General features: G+C 43.7%; 1 protein-coding gene and 1 long non-coding RNA gene across 4 annotated transcripts in view; one reads left to right on the top strand and one right to left on the bottom strand.

Moving 5' to 3' along the window:
• Window positions 1-18,022, bottom strand: part of GRAMD2A (GRAM domain containing 2A) — an 82,409-nt gene extending 64,387 nt beyond the window's left edge. For all 3 annotated transcript variants that reach the window (XM_020996893.2, XM_020996892.2, XM_078150897.1), the window contains exon 1: window positions 17,859-18,022. The gene's annotated coding sequence lies outside the window, so the exon portion shown is untranslated. The remainder of the gene's footprint in view (window positions 1-17,858) is intronic.
• Window positions 311-2,119, top strand: LOC110215444 (uncharacterized). Its single transcript, XR_002326513.2, has 3 exons — window positions 311-459; window positions 1,384-1,584; window positions 1,976-2,119. It is a non-coding gene; the product is annotated as an uncharacterized LOC110215444 (long non-coding RNA).
• Window positions 18,023-22,735: the final 4,713 nt, after the last annotated feature.

Genomic DNA, 22,735 nt, shown 5'->3' with positions numbered 1-22,735 from the left:
GGGAGCCCACAACACCTCCTGAGCCTTCTCATTCCACTTTTGGATAGCTCCAATTATTAAGGTTATGTCCAAAGTGCTAGGCCTGGAGTCAAGAAGACTCACCTTTCTGAGGCTCAAATACAGCCTCAGATACTTACTAGCTATGTAACACTGTTTGCCTCAGTTTCTTCACCTGTAAAACGAGCTGGAGAAGGAAATGGTGAACTGCTCCAGTATCTCTGCCAAGAAAACCCCAAACGAGGTCACAAAGAATTGGTCATAACAGAAATGACTGACAAACAACAACCAATCAGACCCAGTCTCTCTGAAACTTCCACTTAGGGCTCCTAATTTTGTCTTCTGGGAACACATTCTCCCTAGGACTTCTCATCTCCTATTGAAATTTTTCTCTTCCTTCAAGGTCCCTCCTAAGGGCCACTCCCTCAATGAAGAAGATACAAAGCTCATCTAGAGTCAAGGGTGAGGTATAGTAAGAAAACATGCTGTTTCTATTGAAAAATGTACTCTAGTGATGAGATAAGGAGGGCTAAAGCTGCAGAAGGCATTGGGGGTCTCACAATAATTAACCTTGGAACCCCTAGATAACAAATAATTATAAGGGGAATGAGCTGAATGAAAATTGAGCTGAAGGGAGACAACCAGGGCATTGTATGCATGTGAGAGGCATTGGGGTGAGTTCTGAGAGAGCAGGAAATTTCCAGGGGTAAGTTCTAGAGGACAATTTTAAGGGGAATTGTTTCAACCTGAAATAAAAAAAAATCAGGCAATAAACATTTATTAGATACCTACTTGTGCTAAGTACTGTGCTACCTGCTGCAGATACAAAAGAGGCAAAAGACAGTCCCTACTCTCAGGCAGCTTCCAATCTAATGGGGGAGAAAACAAGCAAACAAATATATATAAACTATGTACAGAAAAAAATTAGAAATAAAAGAGGAAAGGTACTAGGATTCAGAAAGATTAGGAAAGGTTTCCTGTAGAAGATGACATTTAATTGGGACTTGAAGGAAGCCAGAGAAGTCAGTAGGCTGAGTTGAAGAGGGAGAGCATTCCAGGCATGGCGGACAGCCAGCAAAAACGTCCACAGCCAAATAGGCAGCAAAACTATACTAGTGGGGGACCTCAACCTCCCCCTCTCAGAACTAGATAAATCTAACCATGAAATAAACAAGAAAAAAATTAAGAAAGTGAATAGAATTTTAGAAAATGCACAGAGCTAAGAGATGATGTGTTTTGTTGGAAGGAGGAACAATAAGAGCAATGTCACTGGATCAAAGAGTGTGTAGTAGGGAGTGAAATGTAAGAAGTCTGGAAAGAGGGGGAGCCAGGGAATAGGCTATGAAGGGATTTAGATACCAAGCAGGATTTTGTATTTCATTCTAGGGGTAACATGGAGCCACTGGAATTAACTGAGTGCATTTGAGTTGTGTGTGTAACATAAATGGATCTGCACGGTACACTTGGAGCCCAAAAGGACTCTTGTTTCTCTAGGGACCCCAAAATAGGGTTCAAGTCTGGAAAGCACCAACAGATTGGAAAAGGGGGGAAAATGAAGATGCCAGAAGAAACTGAAGTGTTAGTATGGTAGGTATAGTATAAAGAGGTCCTGATTTGGAGTTAGGAGAACAGAATAACGTGTATTTAGAGTTAGAAGGGACCCCGGGTGTCTAGTTCAAACCCCCCATTTGGAGATAAGACACCTGAAGAAATGAGCTGTCCAATGTCACATAGGTAGGAAGATACAAGGGAAATCCTAGTCCTAATTCTGGCTCTGCCACTAGCCTGGCAAGTCACCTACCTTCTAGTCTCCAGGTTCCTCATTTGTAAATTTAGAGTAGTCAAATTTGATAATCATAAAAGAGTGTATGTTCTTGTGTTCCTATGATACTTTAAACCTGAGTGAGTAGGTAGCTGAGGCTGTTGTAATTCACCTCACCTGCATATATTTTGTACCTAAATCTCATTTTCACTATAGGAAAACAGTTGCACAACTGAAGAGACAATGTGCACTGTATTGCAGGCAGAAAGCTATGGCGGGGGCAGAGCTAGAAATGAGAAGAGAGGAAAGTTTCAGCAATGCCAGTGTCTACAGGGCATGCCTTTGAAGAAAAAATCTGCAGCTGGGGCTAGGAATCAGTTTATCACTTGGAAATAGAATGAAGTTAACTTAACTGGGGACTTTAATTCTTGCTATATCTTTATCGGCACAGACTGTCAACTGGTCATCAGGACAGGTGAAACCAATAGTCAAACATCTCCAAAAGGGGCCCTGCAGAGAAGCTCAAATGGGCAAGTCACTTAACCTCCCTGCCTAAATTTCCTCAGTTGTAGAATGAGAAGATTGGACTCATTTGACTCTAAGGCCCCTTCCAGCTCAAAATGTCTGATCTTATGATCCAAATGGATCTGGCCAGGGAAGTCTGTGAGCTGGCTCTGATCACATCTGAGGCTTTCACTGAAACTAATTTGTTCAGTCAGGGCTAACATTCTCTTAAGACCTGGTCTACATGAGGTCCTAGAACAGGGGTGGGGAACCTTTGGCCTTGAGGCCACATGTAGCCTTTCAGGTCCTTGGGTGTAGCCTTTGGACTAAGTCCAAGTTTTACAGAACAGATCCTTTTATTTAGGGGATTTGTGCTGTGAAGTTTGGATTCAGTTAAAGGGCCGCACTTGAGGACTGAGAGGGCCACATGTGGCCGCAGGTTCTCCACCCCTGTCCTAGAGTCTGCTGCCTCTTCTACCCCTGGGAAAAGCCTTGTGGGACATAACAAGAAAGGAAAAGGAGAAGGATACTCCTCAGTGATTGATTGGGTACCACTGAGAGAAGAGGAGACAGACCAGCCCTGTTCTGAGTGAAGGAATAAGCTTTATACAGATGTATGGATACACTGAGATCACAGATAGACACACCTCTCCAAACATATCCAGAGGTCTCCCATGACTAATCAGAGCAGAGATAATAAGAGTACAATATCATTTTTCAGTAAGACTATAAGGTTTTTTCCTCTGGTTTAATACAAGAATGTTCATGCCCACATCCTGACACAGGCATGTGGAGACAGACACACCCACACACTGGCAAGAACTACCCTTCCCCCTAACCACTTCCCACCTCCAACACTAGAGCAGCACAACGCTTCCAGTAAGAGGGAAGATGTTGGCTAACATGGGCACAAAAAGGGGTAGGCCCAGGTGTAAAGACTGAACCTCAAAGCAAGGAGAGAAGAGACATAATTGACTCTCACATTTCCATAGCATGTGCCACCTCTCTCCTCTGCCAGGCCAAAGATCAGATCTCAAACTCTCCGGAAGCAGACCTTTTGTCTTCACATGGCTAGACCTCAATTTCTTCAAGAGCACCCTGTGCCAGGGAATGGAACTTCTCTGAATATACTTCCTTGGTCTATTTGGATGTCAAATCTATTACCTGGACTTTCTTAATTTTGTGCTCTCATCACTGAGCTTATTGGCCCAGAGGCTATTTAACATAGCAAACAAGTAGTAAACAATTTAACAGGTAAAATAAGGAGTGTTTTGAGTAAAAATGATAGCTGTTTTTCCACATTTGACCTCAAATTATTTCTGAATTCAGTTCCTTTCACTTTTTTAAAATCTTGACTCCAAATGCAACTAATGACTGGGGCAATAAGGCCAATAGTACAAGTGGTTTATTACATTCGTTTTGTTTTCCCAGATATATAATTTCATCTGGTAAGGAACTCACTCTACCAAAGCAGACCAGCGGCTTTTCTGCCCTCATCCTCTTAGTGGGTTGCCTGGAACCACATGTATGTTGTAGCGACCCAGGTATAGAAACCTTGGAGGGAGGGGCAGAAGGCCCTCATAATCTCCATCCCCAGGAGGAAGTAGTAGAAAGAACACTGGACTTTGAGACAAATAAATGGCCTGATTGGGAGGGGCAGAAGGCCCTCATAATTTCCATCCTCAGGAGGAAGTGGTAGAAAGAACACTGGACTTTGAGACAAATGGCCTGATTGAGTCCTGGCTCTGCCTCTTACCAATCATTACCTGTGTAATATCAGAAAACTTAAACTTCCTTGAACCTTGATTTTCCTATGTTATTGCTTTCCCTTTGGTATATGATACCCTGAGCTGTTTGATATGCTATATGCTAGCCTTGGCTTCTCCAGACCAGAAATCTTCCTCTAGAAATATTTCTCTCCAAGGATATCTAGCCTCAGTCACCTTGCTCCAAACTGTTCTTGCCAGCTCCTCCTCTGATTAACTCACTACTGTCCTCAGATTTTTGTTCTTGTTCTGAATTCTAGGCCTCCCTCACCCTCCCCCCTCCTACCCGACCTACCCACCGTATTGGACCCAATCTGTCTAGCTCATTATTAGTCCAATTCAGAGCCATTACAAAGCTCCCATCTACACTCCACCTACACAGTGTTGGCTTAGCTTCAGCAAAGAGGAGCACAGCCATGAAGCTCAAAGCCCCTGGAGGAGGGGGATGCAGGAAGAAGGTTTCATCCCCAGGTCAGACAGATCTCTGGGCCAGGATGTGAAGAAAGGCTGCCTGGGGCAGGTGCTCAGACCTGTGACTGGTTCCTTTCACTGAAGCAGGTGCATACTCTCTCTCTGGAGTTCTCTCTGCATTCGCCTGCTTGGGTTAACATTCCATTTTCCTGATAGTTTTTCAGCCCTCTTGCCTTGGAAGCAGGAATGAAAAAGGGAAATGTTCAGCCTGAAGGGAGAAGTTTTCTGAAAGTCACACCCAGAATTACATACACTCAAAGGCTGCAAACGCCATAATTAACTCTCCCTGTTTCTCTTTCCCTTTTCTGGTGACTAAAATAGAACAAGCCTTTCCAACACAAAAAAAAGGGGAGAGTTCACAGTGAATGTGCTCAGCGTTTGGGGAACAGAGACTGGGAACTCAGCTGAAAGCTGCATCTTCATTTTTGTTAGTGTCTCAATTAGTAGTCAGGAGATAACAGTGAAAGCTAACAGAGCTGATGGGAGGCCGCCCAGGGTAGTGGAAAGAGTGCTCTGGTCAGAACACATCAAGGGGCAGAGCAAGTCCTATTAATCCCACTAATAAGCTACATGACCTTGAACAAATCATTTTTAGCTTTTGGGACCTTGATTTCCTCATTTTCTAGATGGGACTGGACTAAAACAATCAATCAACAGGCATCTATTAAGTCTTTACTATGCGCCAGGCAGGCACAGTGCTAAATGCCGGGGATACAAAGAGAGACAAAAGATAATCCCTACCTTCAAAGAACTTATACTTTAATGGGGGAGACATGTACATAAACAGGTGGATTCAGGACTCAGGGTAGGATGGAAGGTAGGTAACCTTGGAGAATTAGATGCTCTGGATTTTACCCTAACTCTATTTCACATTGATCATTGTTTAGCACCAAAGGGAAGGAATGGGGTGAAATATCAAATTTCAGATCCCATAGACATTTTTTTAAAAAGCTGACTTCAAGTGAGCTAAAAGTGTCTAAAAAAGCTTTTTTTAAAAAGCATAATTTTTTAATGCTTATCAAGAATTTTACAAGCATTTGTTGATGGGATACTCCAAACAGCCCTGAGATAGATAATTCTATTTGCTCTATCTCCATTTTAAAGAAAAGGAAACTGAGGCTCAGAGACATTAAGTGGTCAAACCCAGGGCTGCTGGACTCTAAGTCCAATCATCTTTCCATTCTATTAACTTTCTCTCCTTCCAAGTAACCAAAGGAATATAAAAAGCCACCTGCCAGCAACAGAAAACGAAGGTAACCTTGTCTTAGTTCTCTTCTGATTGTCTTGACAGAAAGTATCAGACAGAAAGAGCAAAGAAAATTACCATATTTATTCAGTTTTTTTCCTTCCTAATTGGGCAGTCACTTCTCTTCCACCACACATATATTTACATGACTAAACCTGACAATATGAACTCTGAAGTACAGCATACGCTGCAATGTGGCGGCAACTTGGCTATTCTAAAGCTGAGAGGGGTTTCAAAAAAAAAATTGATGAATAGGTCACAGAAAACAAGAATACCCACTACAGGATATCTGGCAAAGCATCATACGATCTCTGATTGAAGACCTCTAGTGAATGGGAACCCAATACACCTGAAGCTAAATGTAAGCATTTGCATTTGTTACCATTAAATAAAATCTTATTAGATTCAGTTTATTGTTATAGCTTGTTAAGAAATTTTTGGATCCTGACTTTGTCATATAATTCATGAGCTATCAAATCTAGTTTCAGATCAACTACAAATATAATTAGCATGTTATTTCTGCCTTTATTATAGATAGAGAGATTAAAGTAGCACAGGACCAAGGATAAATTCCTGGAGTACTCTACTCTCTCTCTCTTTTTTTTGCCTTTTGCTTTTTGTTGAGGCAATTGGGGTTAAATGACATGCTCAGGGTCACACAGCTAGTAAGTGTCAAGTGTCTGAGGTCTGTTGTGCACGGCTAACTCAGCTCACCACGACAGCAAGGATCCTATACTAACTTTGAAGGGATAAGACCAGCTTAACCTTCTATCTCGAATGCACATTGATAAGGCTGGAGACAAGATGGAAGCAACTCCGTTTAATTTTAACAAAGCATTCACTTAAGTAGTAAAGTAACAGGAACTTCTTCTCAAGTTACGATGACATAGAGCTCATGCTGTGCTAAGGACAGTGCATGCACATCCTGTGCACTTATCTGACTCCAATCCCAGATAAACTGCTAATGACCGTACAATAACTAGGGGAGTTAAAGATTGTTAAAGATCCATAGAATGGAGCACTGAACCAGGCGACCTTTGCTCATAGATCAGTCACACGAGAAGGGCCTCCGCCCATCAGTGAGACCTCATGAACAGCCTGTGGCCCTCTACATCCTTACAGATCCCTAACAGAGGTCAGATTTGAACTCAGGTCTTCCTGACTCCAGGGCTGGTGCTCTATCCACTTCACCACCTAGCTGCCCCTACTCTACTCTTTAAAAGACCTTCCAAACTGATATTGAACTATTACTGACTGCTGTCTAACTATGGACTTTCAACCAGTTCTAAATTCTCCACACTATTTTCTAACCTGTCTTGTCCACAGGAATAGCATGAGGCATTGTCAAATGCTTTATGGAAATCTAAGTCAACATTGTCCAATGTATTTCCCTCGTCTAAAACTCCAGAAATCTTGTCCAAAAAGGAAATGAAGCTAGTCATCTAATCCAAATCTTCATCATATAGACAAGGAAACTAAGACCCTAAGAGGCTGAACATCTTACTCAAGGTCACAGAGCCATTTAGAGAGCTAGGACTACAAATCCAATCTTTGAGTTCCCCACCCCAAAGCTTTTCCTCCAACATTAGCCAATGAGACTTTCAGCATTTGAAGGACTGCATTCAAAAATTTGGCTCAGCTGGCAAATGGGGTAGGAACAGAAGCTATGAGCAGATGGGAACCATGTGCCCAGCCCACCTGTGAAAGGAACATTGCTACCTTTGGAAAACAAGAAGGCAACAGGGATGCTGTCATGATGTGTGGATCAGGTCAGCTAGTACTGTCTGTTAAACCTGGGGTGATATTTCCCTCCTTAGAGATGCTTGGGGACAATGGCAGATCCAGTCACCTGACAACTAAGCGCAGTCCTGGATTTCCATCAGAGAGGCTTCTCTCTCTGAAGGTTAGGATGGGGAAAACCTGCTCAAGTAGTTGCTTTGCTTTCCTGGTCTTCTCACCTCATAGGCATCCATCAGGGAGCCCTTGAAGGGCAACATCCCTTCCCTCTTACTCTCCTTATCTGAACAAGACCGAGAATTCTTCTTGACCCTGTTCTTGGCACAGGTCACACGTCTGATCAGTGTTATTGAGGCAAGACATGGACAGTGAGGAATGACTAGTCATTGGCATTCCTAAAACTGGTTCTAACCCTGTTCTTCTTCTGCTCAAGATGCCTCAGTGGCTCCCCACTGCCTCTAGGACAAATTACAAACTCCTCTATCATTACAGACCTTCATAATCTGGCTCCAGCCTGTCTTTACACTCACTTCATTCTCATAGACAAAAAGTGATCTGCTTGCTGTTCTCATTCCAGAACATTCCATCTCCCACCACCTTCATATCCTTGTACAGGCTTTCCCCCACACCAGGAAAGCTCTACTGCCTCGTCTTCACTTTTTGGAATCTCTAGCTCCCTTCCAGGCTTAGCTCAAGGCCACCTCCTACATGAGACCTTTCTGGATTCCCACAGTTGTGCAGCCTGCCCCCAAATTACTTTGTAAATATCTCCTATTTATTTTTCTTACCTGTGTGCATGTTGAATCTCCCCAGCAGGGTGATGGCTCTTTGAAGGAAGGAACTGGTTTTGTTTCTCTGTTGTTTGTCTCCCTAGCACCTGGCATATAGCAGGTGTTTAATAAATGCTTGCTGAATTTAATTGAGTGGGAAAGGCTGAACAATCTCCCCAGGTCTGAGTTCAAATGTCACCTCAGACACTTACTAGCTGTGTGACCCTGGGCAAATTGCATAACCTCTGTTCTTCTCAGTTTCCTCTACTATAAAATGGGGGAAATAACACCTCACAGGGTTGCTGTGAGGATGAAATGAGATGTTCGTAAAGTTCCTACTAACACAGCGCCTGGCACATAGTAGGTGCTGTGTAAATGTTCATTCCCTCTCCTCTCCTGTCACTCATCCCTAAGTCGGCCAGGCATATTCCCAGGCTACTAGGAAGTGTTTCCAAGGACAGTTGATCCCTAGATTCAGCATTTCATCTTTTGGTCCACTCCAAAGGAAAAGAGCAAGTTTGCCCAGACCACAAAGTCAAATGTCAGATGTCACTTGGAGGTCTTCCAAATGAGGCAATACATTGGGAAAGAGCTTTGTAGCTGTGAAGAGCTATATAAATGCAAGCTATTGTTATCATGCAACCCTGGGCAGGAGGGTCAAGAGTGTGGGAAGGAAACTGGATTGGGAAAAGAGAATTAAGGGGATTGTAGACACATGTAAAGTTTGGGGAGGGAATGCATCTGTGAGAACCTACAACATAAAGTGTGCCCCCTTTTCCCCTCCTCAAGCCTGACAAGTCCCATGATAGCTGAGTCAGACTCCCAGGTAAATTTTGCCCATTCTGATTTCAGCTGATCTTCTTTCTCTGCATTGGCATTTCAGGGGTCACTGTTTAACTCCTATAATTAAACTATAACCAGTGGACCTTTCTAACCTTTGTTTAATGAACTAAGCCCTAGCCTACTACAAACTCTGGCTTCAAAGGCGGGGTTGAGGGGAGGCAATGTAGTCTAGTGGAAATAATACTGGTCCTAGAGTCAGGAGATGCTAGTTTCAGTCCGAGGTTTATGAGCTGTGAGACTGAGGGACAGGAATTCAACAACTCCCAAGTCTCAGTTTTCTCACCCGAAAAAAATGGGTATTTACATATATGTGTGTGTGTGTGTGTGTGTGTGTGTGTGTGTGTGTGTGTGTGTGTGTGTGTATATATATATACACACACTGCCTATCTTACAGGTTGTTTGAAAGAAAGTGGAAGTGTTTTACATTTCAATATCTTTTTGGATGCATGATCTCCTCAAGGTGAGCACTTCAGCTCACCCATCCATGATTCATCTTTCTTGATCCTTGTTCACAATGTCCCATAAATTCTCTATGGAGGATTTGCCCTTTTAAAGGGGATATGAATGAGAGCTTCACCCTTTCCACATGTAGAACTAGAATCCTATATATACTATGGGGAACCATCCCTCACTCCATATCTGGTGGGAGGGGTGGTAAGATGTTACTGGGAGAATACACAGTCTTCACTCTGAAAAGATCCTGGCTTCAGCTACAACCTTGGATACAGTGCATCTATGGAACCAAAGAATGAATGAATGCACACCTCAACAGGTAAAGGAGGTAAGGTCATAGGAACAGTACCTTTTCCTCTGTCATCCATCCACTGCCCAGATGGGAGCAGGAAAGATCACATCCAGTTTTTTGTTTTTGTGTTTTAAGTTCTCGGTGTCTTTTTTTTTCCTTGGTTTTTTTTTTTTTGACTAAGCAATGGGGTTAAGTGACTTACCCATGGTCACACAGCTATCCACTGTGCCCCTAATTTATTTATTTGTTTGATACTATTTGGTTTCCTTCTTTCTTTCTATCCTTAGCTAATGGCTTATGGATTGTTTTTTTAAAGCCCCTAGGTTTTTTTTAATTAATTCAGTCTTTTTTGGTTTCAATTTTCTTTTTTTAATTTTATTTTCTTTTTTTAACTTTTAGGCAATTGGGGTTAAGTGACTTGCCCAGGGTCACACAGCTAGTAAGTGTCAAGTATTTTGTCTGAGGCTGGATTTGAACTTAGGTCCTCCTGACTTCAGGGCTGGCGCCACCTAGCTGCCCCTTAAATTCTCAATGTCTTCATTCTCAAGGCCTTTAATCAGCGAAAGAGAACAAAATTTTCTATTTGGCAAACATGTGCCACAGACAGGTATAATGACATCAGCAATGCTTTGAAAATACATATTATAGAGGAGCAGGCAGGATGACAATGACAAGCAGAATCTGATCCCCTTTTTCAGTGGGGATGGGTTAGGTTTGGTGCCACTTTTTACCCACACTACTCTAAAAGGGAGATGTAAGACTTATCCTCCCAAAAACAAATTTTAGACTTTAAAGTCTGAAGGTAGCCAGCCCATTGGTAGGTCTGGAATTAGCATACTTACTTCACAATTTTCACTGGTTTTCTTTCTAGTACCTTCCAGGAGCCATTGTTTATATTCAATCCTCTTGATAGCTCCACCCTAATGACTATGTCCACTCTCAAGTAATCCCTGTGGACTTTCATTGGTTATACTTCAGGAAATGTCCACTTTGAAATGTTCCAGCATTGCTATACATGGTTACATTAAAAAAGAAAAAAACAACTAAAAAAAACCAACAACCACCCTGGGAAAAAGCCTCATTGCATAGATGAAGAAATTGAGTCATTCTAGAGATGAACTTTAAGCCTTCAAGCTGAAGTCCCTTGTATTTCACTTTGGGCAAATAACAGAATAAACGCCCTTGAACTATAAGGAATGGTGGTATCTGTCAAGCTCCATGTATAGGACACCTACCTGAGCTCTGGTGGCAATGCTCCAGAAGGCTTTCATGGGAATCCTTACTGGCATGCTTGGAAATTGCTTAGTGTCACCAGGAGCCTGGGCACCTCTGCTTTGAAGACCACATGATTCTAACTAGGAACACTTTTCCTCCCAACTCTGCAGACATGGCACTGGCGCAACCTTTATTCCCAGAATGTTTGTAGTGGCATATGAAGCCAAAAAAAATCATAATAATAGCTTACATTTATGTCATGTTTTCAAATTTCTGGAACACTTTCCTTATACCCATTCAGTCACACAAATCTTATTATTTGTGCTTGGTCCAAACCTGATGATACTAGCCATACTACGGGACAGTAGCAGGTTTCCTTGAGCAGATTGTGAGCCAGGACTCTGCATTCCAACCGAGCTGTGGCTTATAAGGCCAGAACTTCCCACAATCTAAAAAATGCAGAAGGAAGCATATCTTCCCAAACAGCCCTTGGCCAGAGAGGCAGCCACTAGTCATGGTGCCAGGCACACACATCCTGCCTGAATCAGTGGAATCTGTGCTTGAGAACAAGTAGGGGCTTCTTCAACAAGATTGTGAGCCCCTTGGTATGGTTGCAGAAGCAAAGCGTGATACAGACATACTAGCTATTATTATTATTATTATTATTATTATTATTATTATCAGCAACATTTGTGTAGACGAGTCACAACATCCTTGTTTTCTCATTTTTAAAATGGACATAATATTTTTTAATACCTCTCTCACAGAGTTGTTTTGAGGCAATCACCCTATAAATTCATTATTGCCCATCCTTTGAGAATAGGCTTAAGAGAAGAGAAATGCCTATATGAGAGATTTCACTGAATTGTTTCTTCCAGAAAACTCAGTAATTCTTTCTAAGGCTATGACGAAATTCAAGAGAAATTGGATATATTCAAGAAAAGAAGGATGAGGGTGGCTAGGTGGCACAGTGGATAGAGCACTGGCCCTGGAGTCAGGAGGACCTGAGTTCAAATCCGGCCTCAGACACATAACACTCACTAGCTGTGTGACTCTGGGCAAATCACTTAACACCAATTGCCTTACAAAAAAAAAGAGAGAGAGAGAGAGAGAAAGAAAAAATAAAAGAAAAGAAGGATGGAAAGAGCAGAAAGGGATGAGAAGCTATGTGGCCATAGCCCAGGACAAGGTCACAGATAAAGAGGCAAGGGGAATGTGTGGAGAATGGTGGAAGGATTCTAACAAAGCCAGGAAGCATTGTAGTTGATTACTCTCTATACGCAGCTCCTAGTTCAAAGAAAGCACGTGAAACAGAAGAAAACAGAGAGAAGGCTCAGACTTCCCTTAGTAAAAACACCTGAATCCTCATGGCTGGAGAAAACTAGCTGCCCAGTAATGCCTGGAAGTTATGGTCATTCTCTCCAGTTAGGGGGTCCCTAACTCTTCGTCTCTCCTCCTAGAAGAAAAGCATCCAAGGTTGCTCTCCCCTGTTCTGAAGGCTCAGCTCAGGAAATAGGGAGTAGGCCCTCAGGACGCTCCACAGTTATTTTTGAGGTCAATTGCTTTTCTCTTTCCTGGGAACTTCACAACTGGTAATAGCAAAGCCATAAGGATTCAGAGTCAGAGGCCTTCCAGATGCCCAACTGCCAGGCTACGCATCCACCTACCCAGGCCAACCACTACCCCAGAGAAAGAATATATGCAACAAGTTACCTCAAATATGTAGCTAAGTGCCTGGGGAAGAGGGAGAAGGAAGGTGTTCTTCCTTCTCATCTCAAGATGGACTTGTCTGTGCCTCTGCCTACATGTGCCCAAAATAAAGAATAGCATTCTCCACCATGGCCTTGGCCGAGTTCCATGAAGTTGTACTCCCCTGAAGGAAGCACTTGGCCCTGGGTGAGTTCTGACACAGTGAAATTTGAATTTGTTCTTCTTCCCAAACCAACCAACCAACCCAATAACTTGGCCCTTTCCTCCCAGCACCATTCCTCCTTCTCAGCGTCCCTAGGCACATCAGCCAGTTCAGACAATGAGCCAAAGCTTTTTGGAATGTCAATATCCAGGGGATGCTCCCAGGCAAGGCCATAGGAAGATATGCTGAGGGAACCTTAAGGTACTGGGCAAATTCCTACCTGTTCCTGATTCTGTTCACTTCACTATGCATCAGTTCATGTAGGTCTTTCCAGATTTTTCTGAAATCATCCTTCTTGTCAGGAAGAAAGGGCTACAGCCAGCTGCCTGATGGTTAAAGTACTTGGTGACTAAGGCCCAAGTCACAAGTAACATGATCCCAAGGTGGGATGACTACATCACTTCCTTTTCTAACTAATCTCAGTTGCTGAACCAACATCACACTCAATCCATGCTAACACTATGTTCCCCATATCTTTTGCAAACTGAGAGAGCCAATTGGTACAGAGGTCAGAGTCTAACATCTCAACCAAGGCTATCTACCATTGCCCTACTCCTTACTCTCCACAAATTGTCCGTTTAAGAAACACCTGTTCTTTAAGGCCTTGCTCTGCCCCTTCCTTTGCCCCTGGACCTTGAGAACTATAGCTTCAAGGCAAATCTAGCATAGGCTATTTCTCATAGCTTTTGAGCTCTCTCTTCTCAAAATTTTCTTAGCATTTTTCCTGGTCTTCCCATAATATCATTAGCATTTAGAATTGAAACACACCTTAGAGATCGTTCTAGTCCAACCCCCTCATTTTAGAGAAGAGGCAACTAAGTCCCAGAGATGTGAAGTGATTTTCCAAGGTTACTCAGGGTTGGGGTAGGAACCCACATCCTCTCATTTCAAACCCATTGCTTTCTCCACTAAGTCACACTTCCTCTCCTTTGCATTTAACAATTCTTTGAATCATAATAATTTGAATATAAGCCTTCTCTATCCCTCTCCCAAAATTAGATTATAAATTCCTTGAAGGAAGGGCAAACTGATATTCCTTGTGCTCAAAACAGTAGACATTATATCACAAAGACACAAAAAAGGGAAAATGACCTATTTGTACAAAAATATTTATAGCAACTCTTTTGTGGTGGCTAAGAATTAGAAATCAAAAGGATGCCCATTAATTGGGGAATGGCTAAACAAGTTGTGGTATATGGTTGTAACGGAATATTATTGTGCTGTAAGAAATGACAAGCAGGATGATTCCAGAAAAACCTGGAAAGACCTACATGAACTGAGGCATAGTGAAATGAACAGAACCAGGAGAACATTATACACGGAAACAGCAATATTGTTTGATGAAGAACTGTGAATGACTCAGCTATTCTCAGTGATACAATGATCCAAGACAATCCCAAAGGACTCATGATGAAGCATATTATCCTCCTCCAGAGAAAAGAACTAATATTGATTGAATATAGACTGAAGCATCCTATTTTTCACTTTCTTTTTTTCCCTTTTATTCTAGTCTTCTTGTACAAAATGACTAATATGGAAATGTTTTACATAATTACACATGTATAACCAATATCTGATTGCTTACTGTCTCAGGGAAGGGGAAGGGTAGGAAGGGAGGGATAGAATTTGGAACTCAAAACTTTAAGTAAAAAAAGTTTTTAAAAAAGAAATTTAAAAAAAATAAAGAGCTAATAATTATATAATGGGGAAAAAGTAGACATTGACAAATGTGGAATGGAATCTGAAGATATAAGTAGCTTTCAACACAGTCCTTCCTCTTTGCCTTCTCATTTAATAAAGGCTTTTTGGATTGAACTGGTCATCTAATCCAACAGTCCCAAATGTAGGAACTGTTAAAGTTGCTCACTTAGAGATAGTCACTTAAAGAATGAGATTTTAGTCTTTTACCTCTCAAAGCACTGTCCATATTGATGGTTTAACTTGGTATTTAATATTGGACCAGAAGCCATTGTCTCTAGGTCAGGGAGGTCAGCTTGGCTGACTACATAGGGTCAAATTCTGGGTGGAGTGGGGTAGAGAAAGGACACAGACACGTATAAAATGGAGGAACTGTGGGTTCAAGGTTCCATACTCCCTGCTATATTTTCTTACGATTGTTGTTTTTGAGGGTGAAGCAGTTTGCTACTCGTTCATATTGCTGAACTCCAGTATCCATTCAGGCTTTCTTGGGATGGCCAAATGTAAGCTTCATGTTGCATCGGTGCAACATCACCAACTTACAGGCAAACATAGAGTACGGCAGGCAAAGCCAGGGCACTCATGAATAATTATCAATGAACTGTCCCTCTAGCCACAGCACCGCCTGGACATGAGGATATAAGAACAAGCTTGCAAACCTTCCTCCCCTTATTAGCAATGCTAAACAATGCAACAGTAAAGACTCAACATGCCAAGATTCTTTGTCCATCCAGGCTGAGTAGCCAAAGCCCAATAATGAGTTAATGCACAGAGTTCAGCTGCTTAAAATAGGTGGGGCTGTTCCCCTGCAGGCACCTTGTTATAACTGCCAGAATCATGCTGGGACAACTCAGATTCTCTCCAAGCTGACTTAGTCTGTCTACAATGACAGTGAGGCTCAGGGAGAGAGTGTCCTAAGGCCACTTAGTAAATCAAGGGATGCCAAGAGAAAGGAAGAACCTCCTGACCAGAACTTAGTAGAGTATGGATGGTGGATAAGAATAAATCACAAAAAGAGTTGGTTTGAGGGGCTTCATACACCATATAAATTAACTCATATTTGAACGAGAATCTTTTCAATATACCCCCATCATGTGACAGAACCTGCGGAAGCCATCCACTTCGCTTTGGAAGAGCTCTAATTGCAAGGGGGTTTTTCTGCCTAATCTACTTCTCTGCAAGGTGCCCATTTCTTTACCTTAGAGCCAAGCAGAACAAGTACAATCCTTCCACATGTCAGCCTTTTAAATACTTGAACATAGCTGACATGTTCCCTTTAAGTCATCTCATGTCCAAGCTAATGATCCCTGATTCCTTCAGCCAGTCTTTGTATAGCAGGGTCTCCAGTTCCCTCATCACACCCAGTCACCTTCTTTTGGATGCCTTCCAGTTTGTGCTCAGAAGTGAACAGCATAAATGTTGCCTGACCTACAGAGCAGAACACAGTAGGACAATGATTACCTTCCTTATACCGGACACTACATCTCTCTCTATACAGCCTAAGATTACATTGGCTGTTTGGTCTGCTGTTTCACACTCTTAGTCCCCCATTAGATTGTTAGCTCCTAGAAGGTAGGGACTGTCTTTTGCATTTCTTTGTATCCCCAGCACTTCTGCACAGTACCTAGCACATAGTAGGTGCTTAATAAATTCTTAGTGACTGAGTAGTTCATGTTGAGCTTATAGTTCACTAAAACTTCCAGAGAAGAAGTTCCTCTCTCCAAGTCATTGCCTACCTTCATATGGATGGGCCTTCTCCTTTCCTAATAGTGGAACCTTAAAATGGAGGGGTGTTTCCATTTATAGAGGTGCCAGGCTGCCCTCCCAACTTCATTCTTTTTGAGGGTTAGGATTAGACTAGTAAGAGGCAACTGTGTCCACAAAACTTCAATAGTCTGAGTCTCTTGGGCCAAACACACTCAGCTTCTTTTTCTACATTAGTCCAATATAACCTGCTTCTCTACATCCTCAAACCAATCAGTATCTTTCCTTCCATACCTCTTAGTGGTTAGTGCCCACTCCATGGCCTTAGGCCACTTTCAAGATAAAATGGTCCTTATTCCTGTGCCAAGCCATCAAGCCCACTGCCCTCAGAAGTGAAATCATGGAAAAACTTCGGGACTAGGCTTGGGAGGTTTAGGAGGAAGAGGCCAGCACTTCAAACCTACCTCAAGAGGTTTTGGAGAAGTCACGGGAACCCAGTCCCGCCACCCTGGCCTCAGCAGCCAAACATCGCCGGCATTCCAGGCAGCCGGTGGTAACCTCTTGGTCCAAAGGAAAGTGTTTATATACAGTGGAAAAACAAACCACGGGCAGACCCTCTCCTCGACGCCCCCCTCCCTTCACTCCCCCCCCCAAGAGGCGTGGTAGGTCAGAGAAAGCAGTTAGTAAATATGCAATCGGAACGCTAAGTGGCCTTCAGAGGTCCCCGGCCAAGACAGACTTGGCTCTAGGAGACCAGAAGGGCAGAGAGCACAGGTCGGCAGCACTGAGGCTGCACAGTGGAGAGAGCCAGCGAGAGAGCCGGGTGCTCTCAGTCCACAACCCGGTACTCCCCCCACCCAACTCCTCGGGCTCCAGGCTCCGATCCCAGCTCGGGGATGAGCTGCCGAGGCGTTGGAAGTTTTGCAGGCAGAAAGGACTAAGAGAGAACGAAAGGAGAGGACCGAAGGAAAGACGGCTTGAGAGAGCTCTGCGGGCCCAGAGTGAGGCGGGCATTGAGTAAGTTAAGGGAAACTGCCGGCTTCGGCTCCGGCTCCGGCAAACCCACTTTCTTGGAGGCTGATGCAACCTCGGGGCCAGCGGTTGGAGGGGGCTCCCTGGCTGCCCTCCGACTTCCCCTCCCCTTCCTATCCTGCGCTCCCCTCCTTTTCCCAGGGCGGGCAGGCGGAGCGTCCCGGAGTCCCGCGCCCCCAGACTGAGCAAGGACTAGACAGCGCCTGTCTGTGCAGCTCAGGCGCGGGCAGTCGGGTTGTCTGCTTGTCAGACTGTGGCTGTCTGTCTGCCTGCCTGCCAGCACCTCCTACCCCCTCCACTCACGCGCCTCCCTAGAGAGCTAGCTGGTGGTCTTTCTGGCAGTCTGTTAATCTTTTGGTCCACGCTGGAGGAAGCTCTGACACTCTCACCATCTGTTCTTCAGTCTATATGTCCTTTCGTCCGTCAGTCCGGCGGGGTCACCAGTGCCTGCGTTACCTGGGCGGGTCGACAGCGTCCTCAGTCCGGCTAAGGGCAGTCATCACTGGCACTCTCCCCCAACAAGAACCCCCGACACTGCAAGACCCGACCGCTGTGGCGGTAGCCGCTACCCAGACCCTGCGGCCCGCCCCATCAGCCCATTGGCTGCTTCTGCAGGTCCGCCCAGGTGAGAGCCTCCCCCAGGGGGAGGGGAAAACAGAAGGGGGGGGTGGAAGAAGGAGGAGGAGGAGAAGAAGAGGGGGAGGAGGAGGAGGAGGAAGGTGAGGAAGAAGAGCAAGACAAGGAAGAGGAGGAAGAGGAGCAGGAGAAGGGAGGAAGGGAAAGGAAGGAAAAGGAGGATGGAGAGCGGGAAAGCCAGTAGAGGGGGAAGCCAGAAAGTCGAAACTCGTCAACCACCTGAGAACCGCCCCTTAAAGGGGCACCCACGCACGCTGCCCCCACTCCTAGTCCACCTGCTCAGGCCCCACTCCCAGCTGCTTCTGTGGCATTAGTTACCGAAGCTGATCAGGGCCATTTTACACTGTGGGCATCGGAGCAAAGAGCGTGCAGGTCTGCGGAGCACAGACTCCGAACTTCAGAGTTGCAGAACTTAGCAGCTATACCCATACTTGGAAGAGCATCCCCTCTACAATTAATTACCCAACAAGTGGTCATCAGACTCCTACTTGGAATCAGCCAAAAAAGATGAACCCACAACCTCCCCAGGCAACCCATCCTACTTTGGAATAGCGCTAGTTGCTAAGAGCTACGGTACTAGGTTGTACTTGCTAGGTTCCTGAAGTCTGTTATGTGAATCTTCTGAGTCACTAGACACTGCAACCCAGATTCTAGCCTCAGAAACGACACTAGAGGAACTTTCTTTCTTTCTTTCTTCCTTCCTTCCTTCCTTCCTTCCTTCCTTTCTTTCTTTCTTTCTTTCTTTCTTTCTTTCTTTCTTTCTTTCTTTCTTTCTTTCTTTCTTTCTTTCTTTCTTTCTTTCTTTCTTTCTTTCTTTCTTTCTTTCTTTCTTCCTTCCTTCCTTCCTTCCTTCCCTGACATATTGTAGAAGTATACAACAGTTACTTACACAGAAACTTACTAACTGTGTGACCCTGGGCAAGTCATTTAATCCTCCCAGTTTGCCTCAGTTCCTCATCTTTAAAATGAGCTGGAGAAGGAAATGATAAACCACTTCAGTATCTTTGACAAGGAAACCCCAAATAGGGTCAAGAAGAGTCAGACATGACTGAAACCACTCAACAACAATGTGCATGGCACAGTGGATGCACAAAAAATAAAGCGTTCCTTGCCCTCAAGATGCTTGCATTCTTGAAGGAGAGAACACGCAAATGGATTTACAGCTATATTACAAGGTAATTTGAGGAGGGCCCTAGCAAGGAAGCAGATTCAGGGAAGGTTTCTAGGGTTTAAGTAGAAATAAGGAGGAAGTGCATTCCAGGCCTGGGTAGGGCTTGTGTGAATGGTGGGAGGGGGGAGCAGGCAGTGAAATTAAAAAACCAGCTAGTAGTCCAATTTGACTGGGATGAATGTACAATGAGTGAAAAGGATTAAAGTAAAATATGACAGGAAAAGTAGATTAGAATGGATCTTGAATGACAAGCTAAGGAATATGTATTTTATCTTGGAGACAATGAAGATCATCTTTCCTTCCTCAGACCATATCATATTTTGCATCTTCTTAGTTTTAATCATGTTCTATTTTGTATTCTTGTTATTTGGCTGTGTGTTCCCTTTCCCCTCTGTGGGAGTGCAATAATAATAGCTCATTTTGCATAACACTTTAGAATTTTCAAAGTATATCACATACATCATCTCATTTGATCCTCACAACAACCCTGAGATGTAGATGCTTTGATTCCTATGTTGCTCAGGGTCACAGCTAGTGAGCAAGTGTCAGAGGCAGGATTTGAAGACAGGTCTTCCTGACTCCCAAGTTAGGTGCTTCAGAATGCCTCTAGGTTCTATAATGTTTTATTTCTCTCTGACTCTCCAACACCCCTCCCCCCTATGCCTAATGATGATAATGATCTCTACATAAGCTCATCATAAATGCACGGTAAGTCCCATCTCGAGGCAAGAAGCTGGACCCGAAAAATCTCTTGGTGTTCTCGTCAGACCTGTGATTCTCTTATTCCAGGACTGGTATGCCAAAAGGAGTTTGCAAAATACAAAATATCATTCATATAGCTATGAATGTCTGGATCTTTGATCTCAGATTCATTAATGTGTGACATCTCCTGAAACAGCCATGCAAAAGTAATAGTGACATTATTGTGACACACCCAGAACACCCAGAATAGCCTATGTGTTATATGTGGCAGGGTGGAGTTGTATATATAAGTATGCATTTGAATCAGAGTGAGTGTTATCTATGTGCATGCTTCCATGAATTGAGACAATATAAGTGTGTACTTGTGTGTGGCTTGTGGTGGAGGGTGTCAGGGTGCCTGTGTATGTATGAATATGTACACACCACTTACAAAACTTCTGAGGCATAAATTCCTTTATAGTGGGCACTGACATACAGGGAAAAGAACACTGGATTTGGAGTCAAAAGGAGGACTTGGATTCAAATCCTAGCTCTGTTACTTTGGTGACTTTGGGCAAATTATTTAACCTCATCTACAAAATGAAGAGGTTTTACTAAATGTCCTTTAAGGTTCTTTCCAACTTTCAATCCTAGGATGCTAGGACCCTTTCCCTGTGTTTCCCACCCCTCCCTCCTCCTCCATCTCTTCCACCACTCTCCTTGCTCCTCACAATGTTTCTCCAATTCTAGCCACTTCTCCAACTTTTCCTGCCTTGGGGAACCTCACGGAGGATCCAAGGTCCTTCCATCTACTCTGCATGTATTTTGTAATATACTAATTTATTTACTTGTTTCCCCCATCAGAATGTACTCTTCTTGAAGGGAAGGACTGTTTTTGCCTTTCTTTGTATCCCTAGCACTTAGCTCAGTGTCTGTCACATAGTAATGACTTAATAAATACTTGTTAATTGGTTGATTGATTGATTAATCTTGGGGGAATAGCAGAATGATGCACACAAAATGCCATGTCTGTGGATTCCTATATTCTATTTCCCATGAGGTCAAGAATGACCCCTGGTAATTCACTTGCCCTTTTAGGGCCAGCCATCAGCCCCAGTGACTGCAATTTAACATCAGAACCACCATGAGAACCAAATCTGGACTCACAGTTTGGTACCTCTTGACCCATAATTCTCCTCCAACCTGTTTTTGTAAATAACTACTGGGAATCATAAAGAAACAAGAAAAGTGAGTTGGAGTAGGGAGACCAGGGCTGGGGAAGAGGGAAGGGCAGGCTCCTGCTAATAGAAGAAGGACCTCCTCAGGATTCTAGATTCATTTAATAACAAATGGCTCAGGACCACCATCTCCAAATTTAGGCAAACAGCTCAAATATCTTTGAGCTATCTTCAAAGTGCCCCAGAGTTAATGGTTCTAGCTCCAGCTCCAGCTGATTCGAATAAGGAGCAGTCCATAGCGGGATGGAGAGAGTCATAAAGGAGTTGTGGAGGGATTTGTGGGGAGACATGAGTAGGAAAGTGTTATGGGGGAGAAAGGGCATTTATGGCAAATGGGCAGTATGTGATGGGTCAGTTATTGGGATTGTAGGGCCAGTTGCAAGGGAATATATAGGTGAGATGGGGAAGTGTACAATGATGAAGGATAATGGAGCAGTTGTAAGACATTTTTAGGGGGCAAAGCTGATACAAGGGGTAATGGGAAAGATATAATTATTAGGTGTAATGTGACAGTTTGAGAGGAAAGAAGTGATGAAAAAGTTTTAGGGGGATGTATAAGAGGACAGTTAGAGAGTGAGATGGAGAAGAGGCAAAATTAAAAGGGAATGGAGAGTGAGTGGGGAAGGGAACAAACATTTATTAAGCACCTACTATGTGCCAGGGACTATGCCAAGTGCTTGGTAAATATTACTTCATTTGATAGAACAGTGAGGAGAGATTTCAAGGTGTTGATATGGGGAGGGGTAAATTCTGGAGGGTGAAATATGTTGTTTGAAGAGGGTTAGAACAGTTAATCCTTTGATTCCTGCTTCATTATGCAGTTTTTTATTTCTAATCTTTAACCTTTTACTGGCAGTCTTGGCCTCCTGGGCCAAAGCATCCGGAGTACCTAACGCCTTTGACCGGAACCAGCCCTGAGCTAGGGGATGCTTCTTTTTTTTTTCCCAGCCAAGAATAGCCATGGCCTTGCCCCAGGCCAGATTCTATTACAAACGCAGATCACATTTACTCTAGTTTTTTCAATGGTTATTTCCTTCCTGTTCCCCCCAACCCCCACCTCCTTCTGGAGAAATTTGGGCTCTGACTCCACTATTCTCTGGAGGACGGGATCTCCCTCATCTGCACATAGTCGCAGACTGGGCTAGGGGAAGCACATCCCTCTGCCCTCCCTGCTTGGAATATGTGGGCCTGGCTAGTTACCTTCTCTGCCCTCTCCCCCTCCCCAGTCCCCATTGCTATGGTAATAAAGACAGGTCAGTTCCCAGGTTGGCCAGTTCTATAACCCTGTCCAAAACGTCTGGCTTTGTTTCATGACATGTTCCCACTCACCATATCACTTTCCCGTTGTTGTTTTTTTTTAAGTTAACACTGAAGGTATAATCCAGAGACACCCTGACTGTTTTAGTCAAGTCTAAACAGGTATACCAGAAACTTAATTCTGCCATGACTATGCAAGCTGGGTCACTGAGGAGGCTGTTTAATTTCAGTCATTCTTTCTATCCCTCCCTTCTATGGGCAGGAGGCCCTGGGGAATTAGGAATTAGGAATTAGGAATTCCTTGTCTCTTTGCAAGAAAGGCTCAGGCTTATCCTTGCCCTTCTTACCCA

Source organism: Phascolarctos cinereus, unplaced genomic scaffold, assembly GCF_003287225.1.
Source record: "Phascolarctos cinereus isolate Bilbo 61053 unplaced genomic scaffold, phaCin_HiC Scaffold_3;HRSCAF=262, whole genome shotgun sequence".
NCBI classification, from domain to species: domain Eukaryota; kingdom Metazoa; phylum Chordata; class Mammalia; order Diprotodontia; family Phascolarctidae; genus Phascolarctos; species Phascolarctos cinereus.
Note: the sequence above shows the minus strand (reverse complement) of the source record. Positions and strands in the feature narration are given on the sequence as shown.